This window comes from Microtus pennsylvanicus, chromosome 17, assembly GCF_037038515.1.
Source record: "Microtus pennsylvanicus isolate mMicPen1 chromosome 17, mMicPen1.hap1, whole genome shotgun sequence".
Lineage (NCBI taxonomy): Eukaryota > Metazoa > Chordata > Mammalia > Rodentia > Cricetidae > Microtus > Microtus pennsylvanicus.
The window spans coordinates 24,144,216-24,163,370 of record NC_134595.1 but is presented as its reverse complement, the minus strand read 5'-3'; the positions used below and the strand labels follow the sequence as shown (position 1 = coordinate 24,163,370).

Here is a 19,155-nt window from a genome sequence, read left to right as displayed (position 1 = left end):
ATAACTTTTACAAAATTTTTAGAAAGTCTTAAATATATCCATGTGTGTGTTTGGGTGTGTATGTATGTGTATATACATATAATTACTATAATGTTTATCTACTATATATATATATCTTATTTGGATGGAGAGATACATCATATATACACATATACATATGCATATACATACATAAATTTCTGATGTAGAAACACACTGCAATGTTTTCAATTGTGGTTCCACCGTGGTTCTTGTCAAGATAAACTTTGAGATATTACTTTTCTTTCAGTTTCCCTGTTATTGTTATGATTTTTAAATTCATAGTCTCTGAAGATAACATCAGTTAATTCACATGTATCTTCTTTTAAAAATTGTGGTTTTCTATCACTGTGATGTGTGATGGGCAATTGCTTGTTGTCCGTTTGTCCTAAAGTTAACGCTGTCATTCTGGCTTACTCAGATGTGTGCCTCGAACAACATACTCTCGACTCTCAATTTCAAACTACCGTGTCTTTTTATGTGAAGGAACATTTTTTCTTGAAAAAATATTTGTGTTTTGCTTTATATCTACGCTGGCAACCTCTGTATCAGTGAGTAAATTCATATGATGAGAGTTTTGGTGTACAGTTCTGTTATAGTCCTCCAATTGCATCTTTTCTGGGTATCGGTGAGTAAATTCATGTGATAAGAGTTTGGGTCTACAGTTGTGTTATATATCCCTCAATTGTTTCTTCTCTGTGCATCTTCTTTCATTTCGCACTGGAGGAACAGAATGTTGTTCACTATGGCATGGATTTTCTTAGCAAGGTTTATGTAACATCTTCATTTCATTAATTTCCATGTGCTCTTTCTTGTCTTCATTATATACCTTTCATCTGAAAATAACTTTAAAGGTGAATAATTCAGGTACTTGCTTGTTACAATCTGAGTCATTGATTTTGTTCCTACATATAGTGTTATAAACATCAGCTTGTTATTTGACTTTTAGACAAATTGTGAAAAACATTTTATTTTCATAGGCAATATTTTGTTTTAATGAGCTGCGTGAATCCAGGTTACTATACAATGTCAATCCCTTTTGGCTTGAAGAATCACCGTTAACATTCCACAGTGTGAAATTAGATTCTTTCATCATTACTATTATAAGACACCTGACAAGAAGTCAGTTAGGGGAGGAGTGGCTTGTAGGTTTGTTTTGACTTAGGGTTCATGGGAATATAATCAACTGTGCCAGAGAACGTAGGGTGGTAGGAGCAGGAGTATGTTGGCACAGATTCAGTAAGCAGAGTGAACAGAAAATGAGGCAGGGCTATGAAAGCTCAAGATCTGATACTAGCTGACACTTCTTCCAGAAAGGCTCCACCCTGAAAAAGGCCCCCAACCTTCAAAACAGCACCACCAAGGATTCAAAACTGTGAGCTATAGGGAACATTTCATATTCAAACCACAAAATACACTCTCTTCTCTTTCTTTCTTTCTTTCTTTTTCTTTCTTTCTTTTTTTTTTTTTTTTATTTTCGAGACAGGGTTTCTCCATAGCTTTTGGTTCCTGTCCTGGAACTAGCTCTTCTAGACCAGGGCTGGAACCAAAAGCTCATTGGGTCTCAGTTCTCACAGTTTCACTATGTTTGGAAAAGAATCCAGCGTAATATGTACCAAAATTTTCATTTAATTCAAAAATATGAAACCAAATTTATTTCTATATGCTACATTTACAAAATTATCATTGACTCACATAGATAAACCTAGAACTAAGACAAAAAATATTTTTCAACTTCAGTTTCCTCTTCGAAAATTATTCTTCTCCAGCATCTATGTAACTTTGTAAAAAAAAAAAACTCTTGCAAGTGATTATGAATTTCCTAAGTAAAATATAGTGTATATAAACCTTCATGTTTCTGTGTAAGTCTAAATGCAGCATTTATATCAGAACAAGGCTTTAATACATTTTTCTGAAAATAAATATATATTTCTATCCCACCTTCATTCAATCCTTTACCTAATTAGTATAATGTGTTTTTCAATATAGATTTTAATCAAATTTGAAATTTTCTGATTATGACTTATGTATTTACTTGTAGATAGAAGTTTCTATACTGCCTGGTCCAGTAGCCATTCAGTCCCAAAGAAACACACAGAGGCTTGTTTTTTTTGTTTTGTTTTTGAAATTTAAAGAAAAAATTTATTGAAGATCTGAAAAAGAACTCCTACAAGATTGACATTTCCATAAAACTGTTGCTACACGATGCATTGCGTCTATCATGTTAAAACATGCATTGAACACAAATACAGAAACCATGAAACAAGCCACCATTCTTTAACAATTAAGCAAAGATAAAATGCCTAAGGAACAACATGGATGACTTGCAAAGGATGGGATCTTAAGCACCATTAAAAAAAAAAAGAGCACAGATGGATGAGGTTCAGTTATGTACACTGAAGTGAACCTTTGGCACTAGGAATCAGAGCATTTTTGTCACAGAGCACTAACGCATATAAAAATGTGTAGTGTCAAAAGAACAGAACCACCAGCATTCAAAAGCAGCTTTATCAACCAGGCAATAAAACACTTTACAGCACTGTCCATCACTGAATACACTGGTAGAAACTTTGAAATGAAAAAAAGAAAGGAAAAAGGAGCAGTGACTCCTTTTATTTTCTCTGTTTAAAATCAAACAGAAAACAAACATCAATTCTGTTACACACTAACGCATCTTCAAAGTACATCATTTGTACAAGAGGACTAAGAACCAAACTGTTTACTGAGATCCAAGCACGGGATGGAGAGGGCACGCCCCTCACACAGCTTTCCGATGGTACTCAGGAGGAACCACTTCATAATCACTGGCACTGAACAAGGTTGCATAATTCTTCGCCAGGTACTTGAGGAAATCATGTAGATAGTTCAGTAATAAAGCAAGGCTTTTCTCATCTAGAGGTGTGTAGGCCAACATTGCTCCAATTCTCACGAATAATCTCAGTAAGTGTGGCGCTCCATACACCTGGGTCATGGGTGCATCAGGATGATCTGCAAGAATTTCAGCATACTGTGGTCTCTCAAATTCGTAGAGCAGCTGAGTGCCCAGCATTACATTGAAGTACTCCTTTATTCCTTCTACAACCTCATTGACGGCATACTCCTTATTATCTGTATTTCCTCGAGATTTCTTATAATTTGCATAATCCTCTAAAATGGAATCCACATTCTTCTTAGCAGGAGGATTATAAAAGCTGCTTTTGTCTGGTGATCAAGTCCCAGTCATCAGCAAGCCATGGTTTCAGCTCTTCTGGAATCTTTACTTTAACTTCCACTCTGTTCATGAATGTTTCTTCATTTTCAACTGTGGGATCTACCCGGGCTCTCTTCTTCCTAGGAGGCTGAGGTGTCACACTGGTACTGCCACCATCTCCATTTCCAGGTGTTTTCTGCCTGTTCTTTGTTTTCACTTCAACATTTTTTTTGCTGCAGACCGGATGTCTTCTTTTCTGGAGCAGTCCCTCTCATCTTGCCCTCTGCATATTGTTCCTGATTGGCCTTTTGAAGCTCTCGCTGTTTTTGCAAATTGGTGTCCACATATTTGAGTACTCTGCTTTCTGGAACCCATTCATCCCAATTTTTGTTCCAACCACTGTAGTGGATAAATTATTTCACTTGTTTGTCCTTTATGGCAGCTTTTACACACTTTGCTTCATAGAGAAGGGACCCATGAAAGCAAAGCACTTGCTTGCCCTCCTGGAATTTGGGCTTTGGGTTATGCTTGGGCGCCATTTATAAGTGATTTGCCACCTCCTCCTTCTCCCACCACCCCTGACTATCGCCTCCTACTCTCTACCCCACCCACCTTAGTGTCAGGAGCGCCATTGGGAACAGCCAGTTCTATACCCTGGGCGCAATTTTCCATAGGGACTTGTTTTAATTATGAGCTGTTTGGTTTATTAGCTCAGGCTTATTATTAACTAGCTCTTACAACTTAAATTAACCTATAAATCTTATCTGTGTTTAACTGTGTGACTTGGTACCTTTTCTCAGTAAGGTAGTCTCATCTTGCTTCTTCTGCATATTGCTGGTGATTTACTGTCTGCATTTCCCTTTTCCAGGATTCTCTTAGGCTGGTTGCCATGCCTATACTTCCTACCTGGCTACTAGCTGATCAGTCTTTTATTAAATGAATAGGAGTGAAAAAAATCTTTACAAAACCATTATTCCACATAATTTACTTATGCAATCTTTTTGTTCATGGGTTGTTCGTTTGGCTATATTTTTGTGTCTTTGTTTTTGATACAAAGAATTTTTATATAACATAAATTAGTCTCAAGCTTACAGTCCTGCTACTTACCTTCTCTATGATGGAATCAAAAGTACATGCCATCATAACCAGATATAACTTGTAATCATTATGTGAGTGAAACAGTTTGAAAGACTATGATGCAATTATTTTAAATGTTATTTTTTATCTTCTAGTTTCCTATAGCGGTTGATCTTATTGTTGGGTTCAGGTAGACAAAGTACTGTGAGAAATAAATGTAACACTCCTTAAGTGTTAAACAAGGCCTTCTTAATCAATTAAACAAGTCTAATATGGGCTCTCAGAGACTGAAGCAGCAAACATAGGCCAGACACAGCTCTGCACTAAGTCCACTGCATATATATTATAATTTTCATCTTAGTATTTTAATGGAATTTCTGAGTGTGTAAAAAAGGTCTCTGATCTTGTGTCTGCTCTTAGATTCTTTTTCTTCTGTTGGTTTGCCCTGTCTAGTATTGATGGGTTTTCTTTTATCATGTAATATTTTATTTGTCATGTTTCATTGCTGTCTCTTAGAAGCCTGTTGTTTTCTAATGAGAGACAGAAAGGGAGTGGATCTGGAGTGGAGGAAAGGGGAATTGAGGAGGAACTGGGAGGAGTAGAAGAAGGGGAAACTTTAATCATGCTGTTCTATATATAAGAAATAATTTATTTTTAAAATAAAGAAAAATAAAAAAGATAAAATAAAATAAAGAAAAATAAATCCTCAGAGAGGACTGAAAATCAGTGTGTACCAATGGTAATTGTCACTGCATATTGAGAATACCTGTATATCATGTTAAAGATGTAACAAAATTCCACTAGGAAAAGGTTTGCTTCAGTGATACTACCAGAAGGTTTTGCTACCTCAAACATTTTTTGCATCACATTTCCCTTGAGGAAATGTTCCCTACATATATAGATGTATAAATCACTTGTGTGCACCTCAATATGTAAAAACATTCCAAAGAAAATTTAAAATGGATTGATATAGCATGGTTGGATAGTAGTAATCTCTAAATCATGGCACAATTCTTCTCAAGACTCTAGAAGTAAATAAATAAGGACAAACTGGGTTCGTAATGTTATCCAGCATATTAAATGGTTTTCTCGAGATTATTTACATATGTCTTCATATATTTGCACACAACAAACATAACACTAAAAGTGATTGACTCCAGTACTGTGATTCAGAATCTCATGGTTTCCCTTCCATACACTGGAGTCTTCTGATATCTGGTCAGAGTTCTGTGAGCAGGTCAAAAGAAAGAAATTCAAAAGGAGACAAGTTATAAATGTTGCAATAATGAAAACTTCCCAGGCGAGTACACAGAGCCCATTAACAGTGAACTTACAACATCCCAGAGTCACTATGGGTTTCTCTACGGATTGGGGGTGTTAGCTTAGAGCTTGAGACTCTTCGGTCAAAGGTCTCCAGTCAAAGATCAAGTGAAACTAACCATGAAACCTAGGGAAGAAAAGATGCGTTATAGGTAAGGGTCACATGTAGTAAGTATTGGTGCAAAATAATCAGAATTAAAGCTATAGTTCAGCACTGTATATGGTAAGAAGTAAGTGTTCTTCATTTAGCAAACCACATTGTGCCTGTTACAACAATATATCTAATCTATGGTAAATGAAAGTGAAACTTTTTGTTGAAACACTAATGTGTTACGCTTTATGATTTTTATGATCATATAGATTTTAGATTTCATTCTCTATTGCCAGATGAACTTTCTGCACACATTCATTCTCATTCTCTCCCTTCCTCCCTTTCTCCCCCTTTCCTTCCTTCTCCCTCTATATTTCTTTTGTTGATTTTTCCAAGGTCCCTCCATGTGAGTTATTTCTCCAAGAGAATAATAAAATCGGGATGCCTTCAGCAGTAGAAATTGTAATCACAACATCAATTTGGGGTAGACTTGAACTTGACTGTGGATGTGGATCTTCATCTAGTCCTTGACTTAAAATGCCATACACACCTTTCGCCCATGGATCTAGTCATATAAAAGTCCTTAAATTAGGAAAATAAAGTTTTAATATGCAAACACAACATGTGAAGGAACAAATTCAACAACTAAAATAAAATGTTGGTTGTAAGAAAAAACACTATTCCCAACTAGATTTCAAAGATTTCCTTTTTTTGTTTTTGTTTTGTTTTCTTTTTTGTTTTTCAAGACAGGGTTTCTCTGTAGCGTTGGAGTCCATCCTGGAACTAGCTCTTGCAGACCAGGCTGGCCTCAAGCTCACAGTGATGCACCTGCTTTTGCCTCCCAAGTGCTGGGATTAAAGGTGTGCGCTACCACCACCAGGCCCAAGGATTTACTTTTTAAACTTTTCTATTTTGCTCTTACATCTCGCATTTGCTTTTATAATCAGTTGGTAAGTGAATGGGTTTCTAGGAAGGCAAAGTTGATAAGAAAGGAAGGAAAGTTGATAAGAGGGACTCTGTTCTAAGAACATTAATATTAATTTTTGCATAATATAGTAGGTATTGTAAACAGTTGCGTACACACATTTTTCAATAGTGAGCAAGTTTTTGTGCACATAAGCTAAATGCAATGTTTCATGAAGAGTTTCTAAATTTCCCACAATCTACTTCTGTCTTTAATTCTTTTTTTTTTAATTTTTTTATTGATAAAAGGAGAATAAAGAAAAGAAAAAAAACAAATTTCCACCTCCTCCCACCAGCCTCCCATTTCCCTCCCCCTCCTCCCACTCTTCTCCCCCTGCTCCCACCCCTCTCCCCTTCCCCCCATTCCTCTCCCCCTCCCTTTCCAGTCCAAAGAGCAGTCAGGGTTCCCTGCCCTGTGGTAAGTCCTAGGTCCTCCCCCCTCCATCCATATCTAGGAAGGTGAGCATCCAGACTGGCTAGGCTCCCACCATGCCAGCACATTGCGTAGGATCAAAATCGCGTGCCATTGTCCTTGGCGTCTCATCAGCCCTCATTGTTCGCCATGTTCCGAAAGTCCAGTTTTATCCCATGCTGTTTTTGGTAACAGTCCAGCTGGCCTTGGTGAGCTCCCAGTAGATCATCTCCACTGTCTCAGTGGGTGGGTGCACTCCTCGTGGTCCCGACATCATTGCTCATGTTCTCACTCCTTCTGCTCCTCATTGGGACCTTGGGAGCTCAGTCCAGTGCTCCAGTGTGGTTCTCTGTCTCTATCTCCATCCATCGCCAGATGCAAGTTCTAGGATGATATGCAATATATTCGTCAGTATTGCTCTAGGGTAGGGTCATTTCAGGTTCCCTATCCTCAGCTGCTCAGGGAACTAACTGGGGACCTCAGCTTGGGCACCTGGGAGCCACTCTAGGGTCAAGTCTCCTGCCCACCCTAAAGTGGGTCCCTTAACTAAGAATTGTGGTTCCGTGCTCCCCTATCCAACCTTCCTTTATCCCGATCCTCCTGTTTCCCCAAGTCCCCCCTCCTTCCCTTCTACCTTTTCTCTCCCCATCTCCCTTAACCCCCATCCCACCCCACCCCCAAGATCCCACTTTTCTCCCCGGCAATTTTGTCTACTTCCCTTATCCAAGAGGATAACTATATATTTTTCCTTGGGTTCACCTTCTTACTTAGCTTTTTAGATTCGCCTATTGTAGACTCCGTGAACCCTATTTATGGCTAGAAACCAATTATGAGTGAGTACATCCCATGTTCATCTTTTTGGGTCTGGGATACCTCACTCAGGATAGTGTTTTCTATTTCCATCCATTTGCATGCAAAATTCGAGAAGTCATTGTTTTTTACCGCAGCGTAGTACTCTAGTGTGTATATATTCCATACTTTCTTCATCCATTCTTCCATTGAAGGGCATCTAGGTTGTTTCCAGGTTCTGGCTATTACAAATAATACTGCTATGAACATAGTTGAACAAATGCTTTTGACATGTGATAGAGCATCTCTTGGGTAAATTCCCAAGAGTGGTATTGCTGGGTCCAGGGGTAGGTTGATCCCGAATTTCCTGAGAAACCGAAACACTGACTTCCACAGTGGTTGCACAATATTGCATTCCCACCAGCAATGGATGAGGGTACCCCTTCCTCCACAGCCTTTCCAGCAAAGGCTATCCTTGGTGTTTTTGACTTTAGCCAATCTTACAGGTGTAAGATGATATCTCAAAGTTGTTTTGATTTGCATTTCCCTGATTGCTAAGGAGGTTGAGCATGACCTTAAGTGTCTTTTGGCCATTTGAACTTCTTCTGTTGAGAATTCTCTGTTCAGCTCAGCGCCCCATTTTTTAATTGGGTTAATTAGCATTTTAAAGTCTAGTTTCTTGAGTTCTCTATATATTTTGGAGATCAGACCTTTGTCTGTTGCGGGGTTGGTGAAGATCTTCTCCCAGTCTGTAGGTTGCCTTTGTGTCTTAGTGACAGTGTCCTTTGCTTTACAGAAGCTTCTCAGTTTTAGTAGGTCCCATTTATTCAATGTTGCCCTTAATGTCTGTGCTTCTGGGGTTATACCTAAGAAGCGATCGCCTGTGCCCATCTGTTGTAGGGTATTTCCCACTTTCTCTTCTATCAGATTCAGTGTTTTCGGGCTGATATTGAGGTCTTTAATCCATTTGGACTTGAGTTTTGTGAATGGTGATAGATATGGGTCTATTTTCATTCTTCTAGAGGTTGACATCCAGTTGTGCCAGCACCATTTGTTGAAGATGCTTTCTTTCTTCCAATGTATACTTTTAGCTCCTTTATCGAAAATGAGGTGTTCATAGGTTTGTGGGATAAAGTCAGGGTCTTCTATACGATTCTATTGGTCGACTTCTCTGTTTTTATGCCAGTACCACCCTGTTTTCATTACTGTAGCTCTGTAATAGAGTTTGAAGTCAGGGATGGTAATGCCTCCAGAAGATCCTTTATTGTATAGGATTGTTTTGGCTATCCTGGGTTTTTTGTTTTTCCATATAAAGTTGATTATTGTCCTCTCCAGATCTGTGAAGAATTTTGATGGGATCTTGATGGGGATTGCATTGAATCTATAAATTGCCTTTGGTAGAATTGCCATTTTTACTATGTTGATCCTCCCAATCCAAGAGCAAGGGATGTCCATCCATTTTTTGGTATCCTCTTCAATTTCTTTCTTCAATGCCTTAAAGTTCTTGTCAAATAGATCTTTCACTTCCTTGGTTAGATTTACCCCAAGATATTTTATGCTGTTTGTGGCTATCGTGAATGGAGAAGCTTCTCTGATTTCCCTCTCTGCTTCCATATCCTTTGAGTATAGGAGGGTGACTGATTTTTTGGAGTTAATCTTGTATCCTGCCACATTACTAAAGCTGTTTATCAGCTGTAAAAGTTCTTTGGTGGAATTTTGGGGGTCGCTTATGTACACTATCATATCATCTGCGAATAACAAAAGTTTAACTTCTTCCTTTCCAATTCGAATCCCCTTGATCCCATTATGCTATCTTATTGCTATTGCTAGAACTTCCAGCACTATATTGAAGAGGTATGGCGAAAGTGGGCAGCCTTGTCGTGTTCCTGAGTTAAGCGGGATGGCTTTGAGTTTCTCTCCATTTAATTTGATGTTAGCTGTCGTCTTGCTGTATATAGCTTTTATTATATTTAGGTATGACCCTTGTATCCCTAATCTCTCCAAGACTTTTAACATAAATGGATGTTGAATTTTGTCAAATGCTTTTTCAGCATCTAATGAAATGATCATATGGTTTTTTTTCTTTCACTTTATTTATATGCTGCATTACATTGATAGATTTTCGTATGTTGAACCAGCCCTGCATCTCAGGAATGAAGCCTACTTGATCATAATGGATAATTTTTCGGATGTGTTCTTGGATTCGGTTTGCCAGTATTTTGTTGAGGATTTTTGCATCGATATTCATGAGTGAGATCGGCCTGTAATTCTCTTTCCTGGTTGAGTCTTTGTGTGGTTTTGGTATCAGAGTAACTGTAGCTTCATAAAAGGAATTTGGTAATGACCCTTCTGCTTCTATATTGTGGAATAAATTGAGGAGTATAGGTATTAGGTCTTCTTGGAAGTTCTGGTAGAATTCCGCATTGAAACCATCTGGCCCTGGGCTTTTTTTGGTAGGGAGGTTTTTGATAACAGCTTCTAATTCTTCGCGACTGACAGGTGTGTTTAGATTGTTCACCTGGTCCTGATTTAATTTTGGTAAATGGTATTTATCTAAAAAAGTGTCCATTTCTTTTACATTTTCCAGTTTAGTGGCATACAAGCTTTTGTAGTAAGATCTAATGACTCTCTGAATTTCCTCTGTGTTTGTGGTTATGTCTCCCTTTTCATTTCTGATCTTATTAATTTGCAAATTTTCTCTCTGCCGTTTGACTAGTTTGGATAGGGGTTTGTCAATCTTGTTGATTTTCTCCAGGAACCAGCTTCTTGATTCATTAATTCTTTGGATTGTTTTCTGTGTTTCTATTTTGTTGATTTCAGCCCTCAGTTTGATTATTTCCAGTCTTCTACTCCTCCTAGGTGAGTCTGCTTCTTTTTTTTCTAGAGCTTTCAGGTGGGCTGTTAAGTCTCCAATATGTGCTTTCTCTGTTTTCTTTAAGTGGGCACTTAGTGCTATGAACTTTCCTCTTAGGACTGATTTCATAGTGTCCCATAAGTTCGAGTATGTTGTTTCTTTATTTTCATTGAATTCAAGGAAGACTTTAATTTCTTTCTTTATTTCTTCCTTAATCCAGGTATGGTTCAGTAGTTGACTGTTCAGTTTCCATGAGTTTGTAGGCTTTCTGGGGGTAGCATTGTTGTTGAATTCTAACTTTAATCCATGGTGAACTGATAAGACACAGGTGGTTAGTAATATTTTTTTGTAGCTGTGTAAGTTAGCTTTGTTACCGAGTATGTGGTCAATTTTCGAGAAGGTTCCATGAGCTGCAGAGAAAAAGGTATATTCTTTCCTCTTTGGGTGGAATATTCTATAGATGTCTGTTAAGTCCATTTGCTTCATTACCTCCCTTAATTCTCTAATTTCTCTGTTAGGTTTCTGTCTGATTGACCTGTCCATTGGTGAGAGAGGAGTGTTGAAGTCTCCTACTATTAGTGTGTGCAGTTTGATGGCTGCCTTGAATTTTAGCAATGTTTCTTTTACATACGTGGGTGCTTTTATATTAGGGGCATAGATATTCAGGATTGAGACTTCTTCCTGATGAATTTTTCCTGTTATGAGTATAAAATGTCCCTCTCCATCTCTTCTGATTGATTTAAGTTTGAAGTCAACTTTGTTAGAAATTAGTATGGCCACACCTGCTTGTTTCTTAGGTCCATTTGCTTGCTAAGCCTTTTCCCAGCCCTTTACTCTGAGTAGGTGCCTGTCTTTGTGGTTGAGGTGTGTTTCTTGTAGACAGCAGAATGTTGGATCCTGTTTTCGTACCCAGTCTCTTAGCCTGTGCCTTTTTATAGGTGAGTTGAGCCCATTGACATTAAGTGATACTAATGACCAGTGGTTGTTAACTCCGGTCACTTTTTTAGTAGTAGGGTTTGTGTGTTTCCCTTCTTTGAGTTGCGCTGGTGAAGGGTCTCTAGATGTCTGAGTTATTGAGGTCTTTGTTGGACTCCTTGGTTAGTGATTTTCCTTCTATTATTTTCTGTAAGGCTGGATTTGTGGCTACGTATTGCTTAAATTTGTTTTTATCCTGGAAAATTTTGTTTTCTCCATTTATGGTGAACGAAAGCTTGGCTGGATATAGTAGTCTGGGCTTGCATCCATGGTCTCTTAGTTTTTGCAGTACATCTATCCAGGACCTTCTGGCTTTCATTGTTTCCATAGAGAAGTCAGGTGTAAGTCTGATAGGTTTACCTTTATAAGTAAGTTGGCCTTTTTCCTTTGTGGCTCTTAATAATCTTTCTTTATTCTGTATATTTTGTGTTTTGATTATTATATGGCGAGGGGATGTTTTTTTTTTGATCCAGCCTATTTGGGGTTCTGTATGCCTCTTGAACCTTCATAGGTACATCCTTCTTCAGGTTGGGAAAGTTTTCTTCTATAATTTTGTTAAGTATATTTTCTGGACCGTTGAGCTGCACTTCTTCTCCTTCTTCTACTCTAATATTCTTAGGTTTGGTCTTTTTATTGTGTCCCATATTTCCTGAATGTTTTGTGATGAGAGTTTGTTGGACTTGCTGTTTTCTTTGATCAGTGCGTTTATTTTCTCTATGTTATCCTCAGACTCTGAGATTCTTTCTTCTATCTCTTGTATTCTGCTGGTTATGCTTGTTTCTGTAGTCTCTATTCGTTTACCTAGATTTTCCATGTCCCGCCGGCCCTCTGTTTGTGTTTTCTTCTTTGCCTCCATTTCATTTTTCAAATCATGAACTGTTTCCATTATCTGCTTGATTGTTTTTCCTTGCTTTCCTAGGGTATCATTCACTGATTTACTCAATTCCTCGAACTTTCTGTTATACTTCTCATCCATTTCTATAAGGGTGTCAATCCCTGTCATGAAGTCAGTTTTTTCTCCTTCTTCTTGATTAAGGTGTTCATGTCCTCCTGTTGTGAGGTCGCTGGCTTCTGGTGGTTTCATGTTGTTTTTCAGATTGTTGGGTGAATTCTTGCATTGGCGTCTCCCCATCTCTTCCTCCCAATATTCTCCTATGGATCTTCTTTTACCGGATCAGGTCTTCTTGCCAACTGATGTACCTTCCCAGTGATGTCACTCCCTCATGATGTTTCTTCTGGAGTCCAGTTCGGATCCCCTTGCTGCTTGGTTAGCTCGCAAACAAAGGGCCCAACCTGCTTGCTGCAGGCAGGTTATGGAGACAAAGGAGCTACCACCTTCCCCTTTGCACTCACCTTCGGGTTCAGTCCCAGCGCCCAGGCAGGCTGAGCAGGGAGGCGCTCTGCCCCAAGAAGGGAGGGATGGAGGGAGACAGGGGGTAGGGGGATCTGGATGTAAGCTGGATGGGATAGGAATAGAGAGGAGGTACCGGGCAGTGTTGCCCTGTAGGTTGATCAGGAAGTGTAGGTGGGCTGTTCCCGGGTGCCGCAGCACTCACTCACCACATTGATGTTTCACTAGGTGCCCTGATCGAAACTCCTTGCTGCTTGGTTCGCTCGCAGACAAAGGGCCCACCCTGCTTGCTGCAGGCGGGCTATGGGGACAAAGAAGCCCCCGAGCTCCCCTTTACCCTATGCTTTGGGTTAGGACCCAGCGCCCAAGCAGGCAGAGCAGGGAGGCGCTCTGCCACCAAGTAAGGGAGGGGGGAGAGAAACAGGGGGTGGGGGGATCTGGATGTAAGCTGGATGGGATAGGAATAGAGAGCTCTGTCTTTAATTCTTATCCCTTAACTTGGGTCATTAGAATCATAATAAATTACAATTATTAGGTAATACTTAAGATCAGGAAAATATCCCAAGATTAGTTCTGCTTTTTCTTTTCTTAGAAGCTATTATATTGATTTCCACATTAACTATGCTAATTTTTCTTTCCAGACACAATGAGTAATGTTTCCTTTAATGTTTCCATACTTATCAATATTTGCTGTTTCTGTAGTTTCTTATTTTATAAAAATATTTTATGTGAAATGTTTTATTTGTCTGTATGTCTGTGAACCGCTTTGTAAGTATTGGTAATGGTTGAAACCTGGTCCTCTGGATGAGCAGCCAGTGCTCTTAACCACTGAGTTATTTTTCTAGTCCCTTGTTTTGAATTTTAGATGGCAATCATTCTGACCTCTGTAAGATGAATTTTCATATAATCATTATGTGTTTTAATCAAATTATTAGGAAGTCAGTCCAAGGAGTTTTTTTAAAAATCTCATCCTGAACACTGCAGATCCCATCATTTTAACAAAATTTAATGATTTTTTTGAACATGAATAAAATTCAGAATACTCTTCAGATCACTTGATTCAAATGTTCTGTGCAATAGAGTTGATAAAACAATGAATTTTGACATTTACATTCTATCTGTACATCTCTTATACATAAGAAGATATAAATTACTGCTCCTGCACTTGAAATTTTTCTTGGCCCTACCTTGAGGGAATCCATAATCCCTGTTTCCATCTTTTCACAGTAAGATCCTTGTTTTATCCATTGACAAAGGATAGTGTGGAACTTGCTTCCTTTGGTCTCATAACGCTTTCAGGATTTGTCCTCATTGTTGCATACATTGCACAGCAGCTAAACTTAAGTCCCTGACTCTTTTCTTGGTTGGAGAGAACATGAACTTGAGGCTGTTAGTTGAAGAACAATAAATACTTCTTTGCCAAATCACAAGTTATTTCTTCAGAATAAAGCCGACACATTTCGAATTGACTAACTAGGTCTTAGCAAAGCTCATTAACTACTGGAGGAGAAATGATGTCATGACAGGAAAAGCATAATTATTGGCACCAGCAGTGCTTTTGACTACAGTTCACAAACATACTTCAGTAAATCCCTTAATTAGTCATCTTCTGCAAAGCTCCCAAATGTTCTACTGTGTATTATAATTGTGCTTCTACACAATGCCAAGGATTGGTCTACTTTTGTTGCTGAGAAACAGAACCATAAAAGCTTTTAAGTAATTGTACTTAAAGAGACACAATGAGAGTTTTGGAGCCCATTCCTTATGATGGGATGCCTTGCCCAGTCTTGATGCAGGAGGAAGGGCCTTGGTCCTGCCTCAACTTGTTGTGCCAGACTTTGTTGACTCCCCATGAACAAACCTTACCCTTTTTGAGGAGTGCTGGGGGTTGGGGGGATAGTTGAGGGAGAGCATGAGGAGGGGAGGGAGGGGAAATTGTGGTTGTTTTGTAAAAGAAAAAAAATAAATTAAAAGAAAAAGAGACACACTTAAGTTATTGATTTCCATGACCTGCAGAAAGATGCATTTCTCATTACATATTGTGGTCATCTACCCAAAATTATTACTCTAAGAATCATATTTTCTAATACATATTTTAAAAAGCACAGACAACTCCATTTCACTTAAGCAAACCAAGGACACTTTAAAACCTTGACTAACACTTTAGCATTGGCATAAGTAACTGAAAGCGCATAGGTGTGATAGTGTGAAATATGTCAGGAGTTACAGAGCAGTCCATACCCTTGATATATGTTGTTCTTTGGGTATAAAGCTATCAAAAATAAGTTGATATAAAGTCTAGTGGTTGTGTTAAAGTATGCATACACTCTTATTCATTTTTAAAGTACTAAAAAAATATACTTTAAAGCAAGCACAATACTAAAAGTGCACAGTTCAATCCAGGGTTAGATCCTTCTTTTAAAAGCCAGAGTGGTGAAGGACATGGTAGAATTATACAATGTGTAACTGCAATAGTTCTCAGTTTTCTAAGTGTCTTATTGTCATGATGAATAAACTTAGTCTAAAGAGTCACAATACTAGCAATCAGTGGTTCTGGGGCTACAGCTAAAGTCTACTGATTGCTAACCCTTGCATTTCAGTGGTGATAAGATGTTTCTTTGAAAATCCATCTACTCAACCCTACAAAAATTATTTTGATACTTATTCTTTTTTATTTTTGCATTCAAAAATTTTCACTTCCTCCCCTCTTCCCATTCCCCTCCCATCCCCCACTCGCCCTCCCACCCCCCACTCCCCCTCCTCCCTCTCCCTCCAGCCTTAAGAGAGGGCAGGGTACCCTGCCCTGTGGGAAGTCGAAGGCCCTCCCCTCTCCATCCAGGCCTAGGAAGGTGTGCATCCAAATAGACTAGGGTCCCAAAAAGCCAGTACATGCAGTAGAAACAAGTCCTAGTGCCTTTATCAATGGCTTCTCAGTCAACCCCCATCGTCAGCCACATTCAGAGAGTCTGGTTTGATCACATGCTCATTCAGTCCCAGTCCAGCTGGATTTGGTGTGCTCCCATTTAGAACTGGAGCACTGTATCAGTGGGTGGACCAACCCCTTGTGGTCCTGACTTCCTTGTACATCTTTTCCTTCCTTCTGCTCTTCTACTGGGGATACTTACTATTATTTCTTTTAAAAATTGTAGTTGCCACTAACTAGGTTTTGTAAGTGCTAAGATATGCAACTGGAACTCCCAGCAAAGGAAAAAGAGATGGCATTTCCTCCTCCAAAGAATACAGTGTGGCATCTCTAGTCTATACAGTCCCTTTTGTTGGGAGACATTGCTCCTCTTGGTAGTATGCACAGGGCAGGGGTGTGAAGTGACACAGAGACAGACTGTCATGTATTGAATGTCAACAGTTCTGTAAGCATGGCAGGCTAGCTGTAATCTTCAGAACCAGAGTTCTTTCTTTTGACCACTTCACTTTTTAAGTTAAGAGCATCCGGTTGGTGCTGATTCAATAGTAAAATCAGAGTTACTGAAGTATGTGTTCCAGGCCTGTCAGATTCCAAGGGAACCTGGAGAATATGTGCAAAGAGCTCATTCCAGTGTCTTTGTTGCAGATATGAAATAAATGTCAAAGGTTGGATAGGCAAAATTCCACTTTTTTATCTCTCTGATGGCAAACAGATCTCATGTGTCAACATCTTTTTATTAGTGCATTACTTTATTTTATAAGAGCCCTAAAAGGCCCTACTGCCTGATGCCATAACTTTGGGGATTAGATTTCAACATATAAATAGAGCAGAATGGGCAAAGGCATTCAGCCCACAGCAATCACAGTAGAAATTTAATATCATATTGATTTGTCTTATGCCATTTGATGCTTATGACATCACAAAGGCATATATATATATATATATATATATATATATATATATATATATATATATTCATATGTGACTTTCCTCAATGGATTGTCAAGCTCTTGACCTTTAATTAAAATCTTTTATGTTTTAAGAAATCCTGTGTTCTGTCATCTATGTACAAACATCCCATGCTGGTAATACAAAATTGCATTTATTAGGAATTCAGGTAACAGGTATACTACTATAATACCTTTAAATAATCTATTTAACCATTGAAAAGTTCAATTTTATTAAAGTGCTATATTGAGACACTTAATTATTATATTCTATCTGCAAAGTTCACAGACAGGAACGTTTTAAACATCATGAACCAAAAACTGTTTACCGGATTTGCAAATATTTCTTGAATCTTTAGTTTGAAACAAAGCTGGAAACTAACATAGAAAGTAACAGACTAGTGAATTGAACTGTGTTTTTTGAAACAATTCAAGAATGAAGATATACTTCCTGAACTCAACGGATTTTCTAAAATTACCTACACTGTGAGACTATCAGCTCAAACTAAAGCTATGGGGATAAACTCATATAATACTGAAAGGTATAGAGAAGCAGCATTGAAAACACTCTATATAAACCAACATAGACAATAAATGGTTTTTCCTCATTCAGTATAATCAAAATGTAATTTCTGAGTCAACAATGTGAATTAAATGCTGTTGGATAGGGTTTTCAAAAACAGAATAAGACAACCACTGTAAACTTTGTTTTAAAAAAAGAAGAGATCAAAGTCTCCTTTGATGCTTATTTGAGAACACAATTTTATTACTATGGTGTTCTTTTGCACGCACTTTTTTTTTGGTATTTGGCTAAACAAAAATAACACATTCAAACAGATCCATCTGATTTGACAGGCTAATCCTTCTCACTAGAACAATCAAGCTAGGGCTTGATTTCCTCACTTAAGTGGAAATTGGTTTCCTAATGGAAAATTGCTTTAAAATTGTGTCAACATAATTCCTGTGCAAAGCAATTTAATGATGCAACATTCAGTGCCAATTCTTCAGTTTGAAGAATACCTCTGTATATTGGTTCCCAAGACAAGTATCATATCTTTGCTTTTCTGTTTAGTTTTTGTTTTTCGGTTACTTGATGAGCCATTTTCTTTTCTTTTATACCTATTTTTTTTCAGAATTTCATATATGAGTAATATATTTATATTATTTCTGCCCAAACCTCTTTCTATCTACTCTCAAATTTCTGACCCCGTCTTCTTTAACCATTATCTTTATATACATATGACCATGTGTGTGTGTGCATGTGTGTGTGTGTGTAGCCAGCTAAATTAATTTAGTGTTACTTATATGTTACATGTGTTTATTGATGACCATTTGGGACTAAATAACTCATCATGTTACTCAACTCTGGAGAAGACTGGTTGTCCTCCTTTTAGCAATCATTCATTTTATTCATTGCCTCTAACTCTTTATGTAGGGTGGGGTCTTGTAGATTTTTCACATCCACATTGGGTGCTGTCATTCAATATGGATGTGAGAAATTTCACAAGACCCCATTCTAAATGAAGCTACAAGCAATTTTGTCTACAGGTTTTGTTTAGTATACTGTGTTGTTAGGATTTCATAAGTGCAATTACCAGTTATAGACCCAAGACAGATACACTGTCTTATAGCAAGTGTCCTGGTCTCCTGGACCTTGCAATCTTTTTGCCCTTTCTTCTACAATGTTCCCTCAGTCTGAGATATATAGGAGTTGTATTTTAAAAGTATCAGTTGGGGCTAAGTGTTTGTCAGAGAACTCAGTTGTTCTCTGAATTTTGACCAGTTGAGGGAATTCTAATAGTCTCTGTCTGATACTGCTACAAAATAATTAAAAGCCTCATTGATGATGATGATGTATGAGAGGTACATTTATCTGTAAATTCGACATACTTGTACATACTTGATGAGCTATTATCTTATTAACTCATTTCAAAACTGGGCACTTATTGTGAGTACTAGCAAATATAAGCCCTTAATTGTAGGAAAAGAAACACACAATTTAAATTAGTTAATTTGTGTCATATCTGTTACATATACCAAAGTTGTGGATAAATACTAAGGTGACAATCCCAGTGAACTCTTAGAGAATTGCATATCGAATAAGATATGCATATACATGCATACTTTAAATTTGATTGAAAGTACTAGATATAAGGGGATAGTTTGTAATTATAGGTGGGCTATATTTAAAGTTTTCACTCTGAAGAACATTCTGAAGTAAAAACTAAGTACTGGTCATGACTTT

General features: G+C 38.0%; 1 pseudogene; it reads right to left on the bottom strand.

Moving 5' to 3' along the window:
* Positions 1–2,711: 2,711 nt before the first annotated feature.
* LOC142836786 (mortality factor 4-like protein 1 pseudogene) lies at positions 2,712–3,747 on the bottom strand (annotated as a pseudogene).
* Positions 3,748–19,155: the final 15,408 nt, after the last annotated feature.